Raw genomic sequence first — 15,726 nt, 5'->3', positions numbered from 1 at the left:
TAAATTGAATCAGCGTAGTTTGGGATGTGGCTGAATGATTTACTGAAGACAGAAGACTCAACCTGGTCGTGAGTGACACTAACCAAAAGGCTCGTTGTCTGAATGGAATAAAAGAGAAATGAAAAAGGAAGGCTCACTCTGTTTCTTCAGAGGCGCTCCGGTCTTCAATTTCATCTTGGATGTTATCTCTTGGCTTCAGCACAGGCTCTTCAGCCCCCAGCACAGACCTTTTGGCCTTCAGAAACAGACTCCTGTGAGACACGACCATGAGCTCCGGGCTTTCCACTGAATCCTTCTGACCTTCAGCGCAGGGGTAGCTTTTTTGCCCTCTTTCACACCTGACTCTGTGGGTGACCCCTGTGAGCCAGTCTTGTAGATTCTTATATGTTTGTGTATTTTGAATTAAATCTGTTTCTCTAGTAAGCACAAACTGATACAGTCTGTCTCCAGGACTTAGTAAACTTTTTTTACTTGTGTTGTTCTCTCCCATCAAACTCTTCTCATGCTTTCTTAAACATTATACATCCTTTTGTTCTCATCTTGGATGTTATTTTCTCTAGGAAACCATCCTTGACACAGAACTGGAGTAAACATACCATCTCTCATGTTTAACCATTGTTCAAAAACCAGAATCACTGTCATATTGTTTTGTAGTATATTTTCCTTAGAATATGAATTCTGAGAGCAGAAAACTATTTTACTAGTTACTATATTTCTGGACCCATGGCAGTGGCATAATATTAGGAAGTATAAAATACATTTCATAAATAGTCCATGTACATGTTAATGCTGAAGTATTACTGAGGTACAAATATGATTTAACCAGAATGATGGAGATGATCCCTAATGTATGCATCACAATTTGTGAACAACTTCAGGAAGGGATAGCTCAGGAAATTCAATTTTTACATTTATATTGGTAAGTGGGTTTAAAAAAACATCTCTTTTATATCTGAAATTCCAGAAAATAGAAACTCAATGAAACCAAAATGTCTAAGGTTAGATAATAAGTTGGTATCGATATATTTAGATTTTTTTTTTTTTTTTTTTTTTTTTGGTAGAGAAGCAGAATTTGTTTAGTTGTGTGGAGGTGAAAAGATACTATTCATCTTGGACCTGCCAATGACCTTACAAGAACATGATTAGTATTTTATATGATGACACTGTCTTTATTCTGTCTTTATCCCTTTATGCCCCCTGTATCTAATATTTTTTTTTTCTCACAGATGTGGAACAACAACATGAAGGTAGTTTCTCAGATATGCCACAAACATATTCTCCCATGCTCGCCTAGTATGCATGAAAACCAGTCTGGAACCAGTACCTGCAGAGTGAGGACAATACAGATCCTACCAGGCCCTGGGCATTGTCCTTGTGAATAATTCATTAGGATTGCCACTGGCTCAGGAACATCCTTATTCTACTGATTACTTGCTTTTATCCACCCATTTATCTTCTTAAAGATTTTGTTTCCTTTCAAATACTTGTCTCCAATTTTCCTATTTAAAGCTATGTTTTCCCCTGGCTTTGAGGTTTTAGATATACTCTGTTCTACCCATACCGATGGTGACCACAAATTCCCAGGACAATCTAAGTTTAAAGCCTAAAATTACTCTCACTCTTGAGGCATAACCAAATGTTTTTTAAATTGAATTCATGTTCAATAATTACAAGCACCATGTCCCTCCTTCCCCCTGCCCAGGCAGCAACAGGGGTGTTGCAGGGGCTGGGGCATATACCTCCAGCAATGAGGACAGCAGTCCCAAGAGTGATTTTCAGAAAGTAAAAAGGGACCTCAGGAGCAGGCCTTAGTGGCCACTATCAAGACACAGCAAATTTCAAGACGTTATATATATCTCTGTGTCCCCGGGGAAGGAGAGGGACACCTGGCAGCATCGTGGAGGAGCCCCCAGGCAGCCCCAAGTCATCCTGCCTCTTCAGCCACTTACTTAGCTCAGGCACTTCGCACTACAGGCACCAGCTGCCACCCCCTGCAGTCCAGGCGGCTGGCCCAGCCATTAGCTGACTTCTCAGCGGGTCCTTGCTGCTCTTTCAGCTGTAGAATGCTTCCTCCTTCGCTAAGTCCTCCGTAGGCAGTGCACTGAAGAACACTGGAAGCAGACGGGGTGGGGGGTGGGGGTGCTCTAAGGTCACTACAAGGGCCTGGAGGGCAGAGAGTGCTTGTAGCTTCTTTTGTTCCTCACACAGGTACTTTGTAGAAGTCGCTCTCGCGCTTTCAGCACCACAACCTCCACTGGGAGAAGAGTCTCAAAGATAACTGCAGAACAGCAGAGAGCTGTCACGAGGGCTCGAACTAATGCGTTGGATGCTATCTGCTGCTCAGATTGGCTTCTATCCGGCAGAACACCCTCTGATTACTGTTGCCCTCAGTGATGGCCTTGGGCTTCTCCGGCTCCTCCTCAGGCAGTGCAACCTTCAGGGGGACTCACTGGAGGGAGGGTGGCTTCCCGCTTCACAGTGTCCCGGCCTGGGTTCCCATCTTCCGTGAGGCTGGAGGCCTTACCCAATCCCTCAGGCCGGAAAGGCCGCGCTCCGCTCCTTTTTTTCCACTTCTTTGCTGAAGCTTCGTGTCCGCGCACAATCTGATCAGTCCCCAGCAGTCCCCGACCCCTTCTCTCCACTTTACTCCGTCTCCCCGGTCCCCAGCTTTCTCACTTGTTCCCAGCTCAAGCTACTCCTCTGCACCAAGCGTCTTGCTATCTGTACTCTCCATACACACCGTACTGGTCAGTGGTTTTGCAGCCCTGATCACCATGATCAACCCAATTGCTCTGTCGCAGATCCAGCACACCCTGCAGTGTAAAGCGGATGTGAGATGGCATCATCTTTTCTTTAATGATCTCTTCCATCTGGTTGAAATACTGATCCATTCGTGGCTTGGCTTTTGCAAAGTTCAGGTTGTTGCCAATGGGTGAGCAGGTGGCAGAAGCATTCCAGGGACTCCTCGTTGTGGTTCTTAAGTATTTTGACCACACAGCCATGCATAATTGCTTCAGTTAACATCCTGAGCTCGAACAACTCGCAGATAAACTTGATGTTCTCCAAAGAGTGCTGTCGGGCTGTGTCCCAAGCCTCTTCTAATTCCTCCTTCAGGCCAGCCCACTCCTCTGCCATCACACCTTCATCCATTTCTTTTTGCTTTTTCTCAAAAACTCCATCACCATCTTTGTCCTTCTCAGACTCCTTCTGACATGGATCAAGTAACCGTTTTCAGAGTCAACAGTCACCGTTAGCTTTTCTGTAGTGGGCACTTTCAGTGCCATCAGGCAGCGGCACATGTTGGAAGTTGGGCTCTGAAATGGTCTTCTCAAAGATGAGGTCAATGACTCCTTTCAGGCGTTCCTCAGTGCCGACGGCAGCTGTGTCACTTGCTTCATCAGCTGCTGGAACATCTGGGGTGTGAGCTTATTCAGGATGGAGCAACTCTGCGGAAGAGGTCCTGGGTCTCACTGCCATCAGCGACCTCCTTCCCCCTGTTCTTTATCAGTTGCTGTCTCCTTGCTGCTGGGTTTCCAGGCCTTCTCTGATGTATTCAGTTTTATATCTTCAGTCATTAACTCTGTGGCAATGATCTTGAGTGGTTCTTTTCAGGGGCCCTGCTGAGAGTACCTTGGTCCCAAGTCAGCCGGCCCCACCTGGCTCACCCCTTGAGGGCCCATGACTGCTAAGGGCTGGTTGGCAAAGGATGGAGTAAAGTCAGGGTAACAGTTTATGCCGGGTAGTCTTGAGGGATCTAGTGGTCGCAGTGGTGTCTTATTGGCCTTGTCCAGCACCACACATCAGTGATATGGGGCAACCCCTCCAGCTTCTGCATACTGGTGGAAATGAACTGAAAGCCAAGCAGAAACTCTCAGTCATAAAGCTTTTTCTCCTCAAGGTTTAGTGGCCTCCACTGATCTGACTTATAGTCATACTTCTGTTCCCCAGGCTGAATGTTCTCTGTATTCTGAATTTTGTCTTCCTTGGAGTCCCTGGTCTCCTCTGCTTCCTCAGGCCTTGGAGGCACACCACTGCTCTCAGACTCTGGGACTGGACTGTTGCCCACAGGAGGCTGATTCTCTACCTGTGGTACTGCTGGGTTTGCTTCTTTGAAGGCATCTGGAAGGTCTCCCATAGCCTCCTTCTTATTTAGCTCCTTAATTTTTCCATCTCTTCTTTGGCACAGATACTGCAACTTGGGTGGCTGATGCCACCTCCAAACTGGGGGACAAGTGGGCTGGGACAGGTATGCTCGTTGAGGAGAGATCCTCTCTATCCTTCATCCTCAGCTTCAGCTTCTCTTCCTCCTCTTCTTCCATTTCCTCCTCCTGAGGAGGAGAAGTAGCTAAAGAAGTCACAGGTGGAGTGGCAGAGAGGATAGTGGGGGGAGTCACTGACACAGTAACTTCCTTAGCCTGCTCCTCTGGCTCACGGACTGGGCTCAAGTCCACAGCTGGTGGTGAGGGGGCTCCATTGAGCAGTTCCTTGGGTTGGGCAGTTGGAACAACAGGCTCAGGGGATGCTGAAGAGCAAGCCACAGGCAGAATGGGGTCAACCTCTGGCTTGACTCCACCTCTGGTTCCAGCTCCTCAGATGGCACTGTCATTAGCCTCAGGGATTTCTACCTTGTGAGATTGCAGGGAGACAGGAATCTGGAGCGGACTGGAAGAGAGCTCGGATATTGGAAGTGGTTTGCTAAGTGTCACTTCTACTTCCAGTATGGGTTCAGCAAGAGGAGTGGGTTCTGGAGAGAGGCAATATGGCTCCTCAGTTTCTCAGGAGATGGGAGTCGATTCTTCTACAGATGTTTGTATCATCCCCGTTGTCATAGTGTCCCCTGGAAGAGAGAGAACTCCGAGATTAGGCTCAGACCCTGGTTCCAAGATTGTGGGTGGTGATGAGGTTGGAGATAGTGATGAAGGCTGAGACTCTGAAGGGCTGTGCTCTGGGCCAGGCAGTCCTGGCCGACTCCCAAGGAGTGATTCCTGTGACCAGTCATCTGGTCAGACAATAACAGTGATCTAGGGCATCTCCCCATTAGCTTGAGGCTCCAGACCACCTCCCATCTGGGGAGGGGTGGGTGTGGAGGCAATTCAGGCCCCAGACATGATCTCCTCCATGACATCTTTCCCTCCTTGATTTGGATCTCAAATTTGGATACTTTTACATTTCCCCTTAGGAACAATCTGGAGTGGCTGGTTCATCAAAACCGGGGCACTGGCCATACCAGCAGGAAATTTCTGCACACCTTGGGAGGGTAGTAAACACCAGCTGACTCCCTCTCCTGCTTACCATAGGTTCCAAAGTTGGTAGGGCTTGCACCTGGATAGAAGCTTGGGGCTCCTGGCTGCACAGGGTACTGCTTTGTCGGGACAAATATGTGGAATGCCTCCATCTGGGGATGTAGTAGGCCCTTGGGAGGCTGAGTAGGAGATCTGGGAAGGGATCATCATTACTTGGGATCCAACAGAGTAGGCATGGGCAGCTGGGCCAGGAAGGCAGTGCTGCACTCTGCACTGCTTTGTTCATTTCATTTGGTGCCACATCAGGATCCCCCCCCAGTGCGCCTTTTGTTATGAATAAGTTCATCGTGTGGCTTATAGGTTCTGGGCATCAAGGGCTTTCAGTATCCTTCAGTCCGTGCGGCCAAGCCCCACACAGCATGCAGAAGTAGTCCACAACCATTTGTGGCTCCCTGCAAAGATTCCACTAGGCGGCCACTGCTTGAGACATAACTAAATATCACAACGTTAAATCTTGACATCAATAGTAGCATATGGGCTAATGGAAATTAATCTTCTGGTGAACTATTGTGACTCTGCACTGGACACTAATTTTTATGGGAAGATGTACACCAGACTTTCCTTGCCAAGCACAGGTTTCAATTTACACAGTTAAACTTTTAAATTGATTAAAGTTATGTGGCATGCAAATGTTTGACTACTCACATTTAAAATTATATATGCATATATACCATAGCCAGTGTAAATTTTATTTTCATTTCTTTTGATTATATTTCAGTGAAGTTGAGGTAAAAAGAATGACTATTACTTTGCTGTGTGTGCTTCCTTTTTAAAAATGTGATTGTCGTGACAATTATGGTTCTGGTCCAACTGTCTTTTTGTCATTCACGGAGTTTCTAACTTTGCAATTTTAATAGTGATTAATATGATTAGTGATAAAATTACTAACTAATAATATCTGAGCTCATTCTTTGCAGGCTTTTCTGAAGATGGAAACCATGTTGCCAGTATCTAATATACTACAAGGATTTTGAAAAATCATGGAAAATTAATTAAGTTTCTTGACTAATTTCCCTAATTGCCTAGGGCATTTGTCACTCAGACCTTTTTCTTAATATATGTCTATGTTTCCCAAGTATTTCCTCACTTACTCTTTGTAAATAGCAATTTTTACAAAGTCTTCATTAGTTCCTAATTGCTCAAATTTGTCTTCTTCATTATACCTGCTAAACACCAATTTTAAAAATGAGTTCATTTTCTCTGCTATTTTAGAGCTTTTATTACATCTTATCTCCTTTGTTTATTACAGGATTTAAATTATTCCAATATATTTTGCCTTTGGTTTTAGGAACAGCTAAAATATCCTTTGTGTGTGTTTAGTATAATCCACGCTAACTAAAATTAAGCATTTCCAGAAAGAAGACTATTTTTTTTTCAAAAATGTTATGCAGTAACATTTCATCTTCAACTTGTTAAATAAGGAATGCATTAAATGAGTTTGGCTGCTGAAGCCCGTAACTCACTCAGCTTTCATTTTAAACATATCTTAATACCCATCAAATCAACATGGTTTATTCTAGTATTCACACCAGAAGTCTCTTTTCACTGCCCTCCTCAGAAAATCCAGCCTTGTATCACAACATCTTAATTCTTTAAATATTATTCAGGTAATTTTTATCTCGATGGAACTATTTCAGTCTTTTGTATTTAGATTTTTTCATGTCTGTCTTCTTTCCTTTTTAAATTGACACCTAAAATTGTCCATATTTACAGGTACAATGGAATGTTTAAAATCCTTTCTTCAAGCTTTTTTGAAATATACAGTACATGAGAATTACCTACAGTCACCCCACTGTGCAAAAAGCACACCAGGACCTTTTTTTAAAGACACACACACACACACCTGCATACACACAGTTTAATCCAGGGCTTTCATCCTGAGCTACATTCTCAGCCCTTTTTATTTTTCGAGGCAGGGTCTCACTGAGTTTTCCAGGTGGGACTCGAACTTGCCATGCTCCTACCTCAGCTTCCCAAACTCTAGGTATGGGACACAGTGAGGGGCATCAGAACTTCTGCCTGTCCCTGTCTGTTAATGCAAATACACGTATCCATATGAATTCCAACATGAAATATAATTAAAATAGTTTAGATTTAATGAATATATGCAAAAACTGTTTCTGTATTTTGTCTTCTCTGACCTGTCCATTGAGAGGGCAGGGTCAAAATAACCGAGTTTGATTTTCATCTCTCGGGCTGTGGACTCCAGAAGGCCGGGCACAGGTCCTGGTGACCTTCAGAAGGGGCTCCAAGGGGCCCTGCGACAGTGTCACAAAAAGTGACAACATCAGCGATCTAAAGACAATGCACTACAAGTAATTAGTAAAGCAGATCATTGTCCCTTGTTGGTTTTTAACTCTCATTCCCTATGAATAAGGTGTTTGGAGCACTCTGTCTCACTCATCTGCCTTCAAGCCTACACTGACTGCTCTGCATTAGAGGACAGAGCGTCCCTCCTTCCTCTTGGGTCCTGATTCACCCTCTTTTTAGCCACAGGTCAAAAGGGTATTCCACCCTGACCCGTGCGTGCCGCAGCGAATTCCGTCCGGCCTGTCCCAGGGCTCACCGGCTCCTTCCTTCCGGAGCGGGCCCCTCCTCTCCCGCCTCCGTCCCGCCCACAGCTCTTGGCTGTCCGCGCGTCCGCCCAGTTCCTCCATCTGGCCCAGCAGATTCCGCTTGCCTCACAGCTTCTCTCAGAACTGACAGTTTCCCTCTAAACAAACCTCAAAGCCCCACGCTACACACAAAACAAACAAACAAATAAAGCAGTTAACGTTTTCCTCCATAGACAGCCTCCAAACGCGCCCGCCAGGCCCAGGCTTCCCTCCTGCTGCTGCGTGTGGAGCCTCTGGGTGTCCTCCCTGGTGGCGCAGGAGCCCCTCCACCCTCATGACCTGTGAGGCCTCTCTTCCTTGTCATTCCCTCCACATGTGCTCTCAACAGCTGCTCGGGATACATGATTTATTTTAAAATGTCAATGCAATATGTTCCTTTCTGTGTTACCATCACCTCTGACTCACCCCTCAGTCCCATCTCCTGAGCCTGGAACAGACCCAGGGACCCTTACAGTCACAGGGCCTCAACCTGGACTTTGAGAGTGAGGCCTCTTGATCAGTGGTGTGCTTCTGCCCCTCTCTAGTGTCACCTGTGGTGGCTCTAGCCATTCTCTCCCTTCTGTGCAGCAGGTGAAGCTGTAGTGTCTAGGGCAGTGGCCAATTCACATTGATTTCCTCGTGAAATCTTCTCCTTCTTCGGTGTCTTGGGTCTGTGCCCAGATTGCAGTGTCTCCCTGTCATTTTCCTCACACATTTCAGGCTGTGAAGTTCTTCCAAATCAGATGGACTGTGATGGTCTGATGGCTGCTACTGGCTGGTTATTGTTTGCCTTTCACTTGCACATTATCAATTTGTTCCCAAAATGTGGACATGCTGGATGTTTATCCAGTCCTTTCTGTCACTTTACAATTGTTTATGTCACTTCAGAGATATTTAGCCTGGAGGTGTAAAGTCTTCATGAGATGGTGGGTCTCCATTCCAAGGCATGTGGTTTTCACTATTCTTTCTTTCTTTCTTTCTTTTTTTGTACAGGGTATTGAACTCGGGACTTTGCACTTGCAAGGAAGGTGGTGGAACAACTGAGCTAAATCCCCAGCCCCCTTCACTATTATTCTTATCCGGGTCACCTGGTCGCGGGGCCAGTGCTTTGGGTCTCACTGCTTTTTTCATCCAGAATCAGAGCAATTCATGGTACGACTGTCTGTCCCTGACAGTGGGGAATGACTTTGTGGCCTATGAAATTCTAAATACCTATTTGACAATAAATCATAAGTCAGGAGCAGTGGAAAGGGATACTTTTTGAGTGCTATTAATATCTTATAATGGCTGGCAGGTGTATTATTTCCATAGATACCACAGGGTAGAAAGTAGGTTAAGAACTCTTTTATGTACATACTAGATATTAATGCTGCTCCAAAGCAGGGAAACATTATTGATGACAAACAATAAAGTGGTACAAGATGCAGAGGTTAATGCTGGTGAGATTCAAAGTATAATGGAGAAGGCAGTGGATCCTTCACAGAAAATATAACCTGCTCTGAGTTGTACAAGAAAATGTTGAATTATTTCTAAAATATATTCTCTTGGAAAAGTATGCATATCAGATAGGTATGAGGATATGTGATGATCTACTGGGGGCTGTTAAGATAGGGTTATTTCGACTGCCAACAGCTCTAGTCTTCTTTCATCCATACACTCACAGCACCGTGTCACTGTCCCTGGAAAACCCCAGTGTCATCAGTGTCATGATGAGAGCCAAAATTGAGCTCTTATATACATAAAGGTCCTGGTGCACAGCCCAAAACTCACTCTCTCCCTCTCTCTCTGTTGCCTTAGGAAAAGTTTGACTCTGGGCACAATCTGTAGCTCATGATCAAATTCCTTCCAGTTAAGTCATGCTGGCACCCTGGGTTTGTCCCAAGGATTTTTTGTGCGTCTGTAAGTCAAGGGCACTGAGCTTTGGAAGCCTATGACTGTATCGGAATGCAGCGACAATATTTGAGCATCATGCTTAAAAAGGAAGGTCACTCCTTTTCTCCCACATCTAGAGCTGTTTCCAGGCCAGAAATTATAGTCATTCTGTCACTGTAACACCTAACATTGCCAACAACTTGTGCCAGCAATGAAAGCTATAATTGAAAAGCAGGTGATCCTTGGATACTGACTATACTTTTCATCTCCTTCCCTTGATGGGAAGCCAGCCAAGCTAACTCTCTGGACTTGATATAACTCCAATGAAGAAAGAAAGACATTTTCTAGAAGGGGGCAATGAGATTCAGATAAATTTAATCTGAATGGTAAAAGGGCCAATGCTTTATGGTACTGCTCAAGACAACAATGGCAATTTCATAAAATTATTTTGTTCCTTATATTTTTCTTACTGCGTAACACTTGTTTAAAAAATTATGCTACAACCCATAGAGCTTTTATTTTAATATCTTGTGCTGGCATATTCATATAGTCAATATGAATTTAAGTTCATGTAGACGTGCCTTACCACGATCTTTATTCATCTAGATTATCAAATGAAGTTGATAGTCCTCCTTTTCTTGCTATTCACAGAAAATAGAAATGGCCAAAAGGGAAATTTGAGGCTTTAGTGATTGTTGTTGAGTCCATCAGAGCTCGAGCTTTCACCATTTCTTGGCTCTGGCCTCTGGGGTGTAGCCTTCCTCCCCATGTCTCATCAGCTGACCACAACAGTTTATGCCCAGGCATTCTCATGGAAAAATCTACAGATTTGGTAACATGCTTCTTTTCCAAGAGTCTTAGAAAAAAGCTTAGTCAGATAACCATGACTTGGCCATATAACCGTCTTTAAACCCACAAATATTAATGGGTAAATTCTCTGCTCTGATGATTTGGACATGAGCCACTCACTACAGCACAGAGAACTAAAAATGATATAAGTTTAATTTTCCCCCTTGTCTTTGGCTTCTGTTTCATTAACAATTAACTAATAATTAGAAGCATCTGATGCTCTTCTTACAAGATTTAAAATGAGGTACACCTTAAAAGCTATAAAACAATTCAAAAATGTCAAATGTGTGTTAACTTGTGATTTCTTTCCAAAACACTTGGGAGAATTTCTCTCACTGATTTTTGAAGTGGTATCAATATCTGTAGTACTGGGTGTAAAGATTTGTGAAAATCATTTTTATCTTGAGTCCAGAATTACATCAACTTCCCCACCTTTTTTCATTGTCCTCTACTTCTGTGAGAGTAAAGAAATGAGAGTGGAAAAATTATTTGCACTCTGTTGTTTACACTGGGGAAATTGGACAGTGATATAACTGTGAGAGGGAACTTTCAGGAAAAAGAGTTCGGTTTTCCCAGCTTCTCCCTGACAATTTTCTGCGTTGTTCACTTAGTCCTAATTACATTTTAAATTATATATTATATTACTTCTACATATGGATTTAAGAAGTAAAATCTGAAAAAGAATACTTTTGTAGATATACTAAAATGAAAATCAGAACAGAATATAATCAAAACCAACCACAGTATGGAGAAGTGAGTACTCAGAAGTTAAAAACCAGTCAGTCACTGGGGCATCAGCCTTTGAGGCCAGCAGCTGGCTTTAATGGTCCCAGCTCTGTTTGCTCTGCCCCAGGCTGAGAATGAGGAGGCTTTTGAAAACTTCTCTTCACACTAGGCACATCTGTCTGCCTGAGGGCCCCATGTCCTAGGGAAGCAGCTCTGACAGGCTCTTCTAATCCTGCTCACTAGTGGAAGGGGATGCCTCTTAGTTGCCTCTGGAGAAGACCTGCCATGGAGGTAAACCCTGTGAAGCCAGCTTGGTGGAAGTATTTTTTGATTGTTCATTTGAAATTGAGATGCATTCATGACAAGTGTCTTTGATGTGCACATTAGTGGGGGAGAAGATGGACCCCACAGAAATGAAGATTTATTTTTCATGTGTCCGCCCTTAGAAATTAAATGTGAAGGCAAGTCACAAGGAAGAGCATGCAAAGAGAAAGGGATCCATGCTTTTTCCCTCTCCTGCACCTCTCACACAGACCAGAGGACAAATCAATTTTTGTCTTAATCTGTGTGAGAAAATGCAAGATGGAGGGGACCCTGGGTGGACTTCAGGGTATAGGAAAGGTGGTACACAGAACAGGAAACAGGTAGCATAAGGCTAACCTATTCTGTGGCCTTGTTTAAAACCTGTATCCTCTCAGGATCTCCTGTCACTTTCCATATAATTACATGATAAGGTTTGATTAGGAAATTTCTAAATCCCCTTCCAGCAATGACATTTCATATGTCTTTAGTTGGAGTTAGTGTCCTCTTTATCATCACCATTAAGTTGTTCTATGCATTTGTGCTACCACCTTTGCACACACGATCCCACTTTTATCCGTATTCAAACTTTTCCAAATCCATGTAATTATTATCATTTTACAAATTAGGATGGTGGATTACAGAGAAGTGACACATCTCATTCATATTAGTTGTGAAAAGAAATGCTAGAGTATAGAGCCAAGATTCTTTTGACTCCAAAATCTGTGATGCTTACCTACAAGAAGGCAATTTCTCTGCCAATGATAGATTAATTAGTCAAGTCCACATGGTAGTTTGTGTAAGTTTTCAATCAAATAAGTTAGAAGTCCTATGTAACTCATTATAATTTAGAACCAGTAAGTCCTGGCTTCCTTAATGATTTCTCTTTGTGTATCTGACAAAAGTATATATATAAATTTTTGTCATAGAGAACCATATTACATTATTCTATGATTGGATAAGGTGAGTTAAATTATACAAAGTAAGGGGTTTGTGGAAACTAAGTGACTTACTTTTAGTAACCCAAACCCTATAGTTCTCTTCTTCTCGGTTGAGCTCAGCTAAGACCCTAAGAAAGAAGCTAGTCCATTGATATATCCCCCTGAACAATTCCAAGTGGGTTCCCAATAGTTTTATATTAAGATTTGTGAATGAAAAGCTGTATGACTAGAAACAAATTCAGTCTGAAGTCAAATATGGTCTAGACAAAGCTCTCAAAATCAATGACAAATAATCTTTTGAGGGATTGTATTTATTCACTAAAATCCCTAAGGGTGGAACTAGAATTTGTGGGAGGAAGCCAGAGATATCAGCTCAATAAAATAAACAACTTTCTAATTCAAGCTCTTCTAAGTGGAATAAATGATTCTGGAAGACAGAATCTTCCCTCACTTTAAGTCTTCAGGTTGCACAGGGACAAAGAGTGTCTGCTGTGGAGTGGGTCTACTCCTGAGACTTTTGATAACTCCTGCCAGTGCCAGCACTTGATGCTTAGAAAAGCTGCGAATCTTTCAAAATTTAATGGGTGCTATGCAGCAGCCTCAGATTGCATTTTTATTTATTAACTGATTTGTCTCCCTTTTCTTTTGAGTAATTATATCAAGCTTTGGTCTAAGCACTAGGGATAAAAGAAAAGTAAAATACATTCCTTCCTCTTAATTGAGCTAATAGCATAAAGGGAGAAACTCATACAAAATGAAAAAAAATCAATGAAATAGGACTGGTGTTATACAAGATTATATAAAATATAAGGGAATGCAGATTTGAATTTAAGAGTTAGCAGTGAAGGTAGTGCAGGGTAATAAGGAAGAGTGAGCTAAGGCTAAGACAGAGAAAGGTGGGGAGAAGAATACCAAACAATAGTATTCAATACTAATACCTCACTGGCCAACAGATAACCTTGAATTTATTTTTCATGGGTAGCAGCACAAGGTGTCTAGCTTCAAAATGATACAGTTTTAAAGATGCTCATTCATTGTTGGGATCATGTACCTTTACATGGCAAGTCTTGATTCTCATTTTTTTCCCCTTACCTCTGCCCTCCCTTCTCCCCCTCCTCCCCTCCCCATCTACAAACACTTTATTTTCATCTTTTCATTCTCTCACATTTTTTTCTTTTCCCTTTTTGTTCTTCCCCTACGTATCACACAAATGATACAGTTTTAAAGATGTTTGCTAAAATTCTCAAATCACTATTATTAATGTAATGCATTCTTTAAAATGGTCTACAATAGACTGATATCACAAAATCTGAGTAAGCTGCTGTCATGACCTCCTTTCAATGCGATAAGAAAGAAGATCCTTTACAGTAAACTCTGTTCCTCTACTTCATTAACTTTTGAGAAACACTTTATCCCTTTTTCATATTTTGAGACTATTTGGTGGGGGGGGTGAGTTAGGGAGAGAAAGAGACTCATTCTTGTTTGTTCAGTACCCATTATTCTCAGGGTAAAGCCAAGGCCTACAGGTTAATGATAGGAAGCTACTTAGCAACTCACTTATTTTTATTCATACATGAACAAAATTAAGTCCAAACTGAAGCAGTCATTGTCCCATGAACTTGTCAGTTACTTTTAGAAGTCCAAGATTTGTTTGCTTTCTTTTTCTTCTACCTAGAATATCCTCCACCACCCTGCTTATTGGATAAAGTGTGGAAAAACTTCACTTTTTCAACATTTCCCTTTTCCCCTAGATGCCGTTAGTAATTTTCTAATTCCTATATTCCCATAGTGCTGTTCACCTCTATGTCTTGGCCTTCTATTATGTTATGTTTAAATATGTTTTTGCATTATTTCTGGCATTCCCATTTGAGTTTTAGTCTCCTGGAGTACTGAGCTTAAAGAATTAATTTCTGTATCTCCATCATCTAGTATAATATCTGAAAACATGTGTTCAATATATATTTTACAAATGAACAAGATACAGTTAGATGTATTTGTGAAGTTAGATACTTTCAAAGTATCTTTTAATTGGAGAAATCACCATCTAACAGCTTTACTGTGTCATCATGGAAAGACTGGGTCTAATAATCAAGATGCTTGAACTTGTGGTAATACATGTTGTCTTCTTGTTGAACAAACTTCAAAGTGTATTAATTTGATAAATATAATATGAAATACTCCAGTTTCATTATCTTTAGTGTTGAAGGAGATTATTTTAAAGGTTTCTATCAACTCAAAAATTCTGTAATCCTTAAAAGTGGCCCATCACACAATAATAACGTTAAATCAGTGCTACTGAATGTTATAGAACAATGGGCATAGAGGATATGAAGCTATGAGACCCAGATTTGTATTCCAACCTGAAACTGAGATGTTTTATGACATTGGATAAATCACTTAATATCAAATATTTAGTAACATTAAACTTGGGAATAAAATTGATTTGAGACCACTATGAGCATGTACAAAGATAAATCATAAGAGGGCAAGTTTTAAATTTAATTATTAATTCAGTTGGCACCCTAAACATGTTTACTGATTATGCCATGGTAGCTAAAACCAAGACATTTTCATCTTTTAGACACTATAGAAGAGAATGCAACCCTGTCCATTTCTGTAGTTTCCTGAGCAGCCTCCCTTCTTCCAGAATAAAAATTAGAAAATTAAAAATTTGTAACTTAAATTTGGTCACATGATTCCCTTGATTCCAAACATCTAATGGTTGCCATTCATTTTGAATTTAGAATAAAGTCCAAACTCCCTGGATGGCCAATAGAAACTTGTGCAGTCTGATACCAGATTACCTTTTCAATATCCTTCCTGGCCATTCCATCTCCAGGTTTACTGACTTGCTGATATCTGATTGAGTGAGCTCATTTTATATTGTGTCTTTCTGTTTGGTGTGTCCTTGGATTTTCCTATACTTGGGTTCCTCTCATCATCCTCTCTATACAAATATCAGAAAAAGGCTCTATCCATGAAACATTTCTCTTCACCTCCACAAATTCTGTGTCTCTATCCATATACACATTCTTAACTCATACAAAGTTATCAAACTTTACAATAAGAGACCTGTGTGCTGTTTTAGAACCAAGTTCAGAAAGATTGACACTAGTCTATCTCTTTTACATAAGAAGGTAC

At 41.9% G+C, this 15,726-nt stretch overlaps 1 pseudogene; it reads right to left on the bottom strand.

Moving 5' to 3' along the window:
- Window positions 1-2,717: 2,717 nt before the first annotated feature.
- Window positions 2,718-7,960, bottom strand: LOC104856186 (annotated as a pseudogene).
- Window positions 7,961-15,726: the final 7,766 nt, after the last annotated feature.

This window comes from Fukomys damarensis, unplaced genomic scaffold (assembly GCF_012274545.1).
Source record: "Fukomys damarensis isolate Sample0158 unplaced genomic scaffold, DMR_v1.0_HiC HiC_scaffold_30, whole genome shotgun sequence".
NCBI classification, from domain to species: Eukaryota; Metazoa; Chordata; class Mammalia; order Rodentia; family Bathyergidae; genus Fukomys; species Fukomys damarensis.
The sequence above is the reverse complement of the archived record's forward strand: the minus strand, read 5'-3'. Positions and strand labels throughout refer to the sequence as shown.